Genomic DNA, 1,871 nt, shown 5'->3' with positions numbered 1-1,871 from the left:
GTGTGAGGGAGGACAGACCGGGGAGAACGCGCCGCCCGGCGGGGTGGGCGCTCCGCCGGCACCGGGCCCGGAGGCCAGCCCGGGGCGGGGGTCACCGGCCGCCCCGAACTTGTGGGCGGGGAGCGGGGTCCGGCGGAGGGCGGGCGGGTGCCCGGCAGCCCGCTGCGGGCAGCGGTCTGCAGCCGGCACCAGCCCCGCCGGCGGTGCGGCGCCGTGCCTGCGCCTGCCAGGCTCGGTGAGAAGGGAGAGGGGGGGAAAACAAACCCCCACAGCCGGGAGAACCCCCCACCGCTGCCCCCTCACCCCTCTGCTCCCCCGGCTCCAACCCGCCGGGGCCGCCCGCCCCCCGCGGCCGGGCCGGCTGGAGCCGCGCTCCCGCTCCCACTTCGTCTTGGCCGGGCACCGCCATCAGACGGAGTGGGAGGAAGAAACATTAACTCCAGCAGCTGTTTCTTGACCCCGGTTGTCAGCCTGCCCGAGAACACGTTCGGGGTGCTCTTATTTATTTTATTTTAAATTCGGAGAGTCCTACTGGGGTGGGGGGGACGGGGACAGGGAGGTTTTTTTTTGGGGGGGGCGGGGGGCAAACTTTGGCGCCCCCGTTCTCGCCCCTCGGCTCGGCGGCAACTCCGAGCTGCCGCCCGGCGCGCGCGGGCACACGCGCACGCACACACCGCCTCACACACACACGCACACACACACACACACACTCGCACACACAGCCAGCGCTAACAGCCGTAGCTAGACTACAGTAATTCCCCAGCATGGGCGGCTTGAAACTGCTCGGGCTGAATAGCATTTGCTGTTCCGTCCCCGCGGCCGCCTCCCGCCGGCCCCGCGCGGCGCTGCCTCCTCTCCTCTCCTCCTCCCGCTCAAGTTGTGCTGACACAGGCGGCTGCCGCACCAAGTTTGTCAACAGCCCCGCGCGCTCCTCCCGCCGGCGGGAGCGGGGACACCGAAGTGTCCCCTCAGCGAGGGCTGCACCCCCGGCAGTGTGTGTGTGGGGGGGTGTCCCGTGTGGGGTTGCCGTGGTGGGGTGTCCTCTGAGGTGAAGCGAGGGGCCGCCGCTGAACAGCGGCCCAGCAGGGTGGGAGGAAGGCAGGCTGGGTTTGCGTGTTAGTATTTTGGAGGGTTTAACTTTATCTCTTTCTTTTTTATTTTTTTAGTACGTGGGGAAAGTGACAGGGCTCCCCGCTGTGTGGCTTGGCCAGGGCGGCCTGGCACAGGGCCGGGGAGGGGTTCATGTGGAGGCCGCTGCTCCCCTGGCGTCCGCTCCTCAGACAAAGAGACGTGCCAAAAATGCCCATCCTCGCCTCTCCAAACCCACCAGAACCGAGGAATGCCGAGTGCACGAGCACACGTGTGCAGACGAGCAGGTATGCCCACACCTTCATTGTCGGGCAGGCTGGAGACTTCAGTCTCCTGCTCACATCGGACCAAGGTTGCTTCGAGTTGCCTCTACACAACGTTAAGGGTTTGGAGCTTTCTGAGGGGTGGTTTTCTGTTGGCTTGGTGCCCTCTGAGTCTCCCGAAGGCTCTGTGAAGGGAGGATTAACTCTTTGCAGGGCTCAAAATGCACATGCCACACACATAGCCCTTTGCAGCACTGACCTCTTAAAAGTAACAGTCGTCTTTGGCAAAGCCACAACCTGGCATACCGAAAGGGCTTGGCTGAAGAGGTGAAAGAGAGCAATGTGGTAGCACTTTAAACTACTGGTGATGGCTCTTCCCTCCCTCTCATTCACTGACTGTTTTACAGGAGCAGAAAGCATGCAAGCATACCTGCACCACTGCCCTCATCTGCATTGAGAAAGCCTAAAAACTGGAAAGCTTTGGCCTGCCCAGTGCTGACCATCAGCATGGCTTATGCT

Source organism: Streptopelia decaocto, assembly GCF_964273445.1.
Source record: "Streptopelia decaocto genome assembly, chromosome: Z".
Classification (NCBI taxonomy): domain Eukaryota; kingdom Metazoa; phylum Chordata; class Aves; order Columbiformes; family Columbidae; genus Streptopelia; species Streptopelia decaocto.
Note: the sequence above shows the minus strand (reverse complement) of the source record.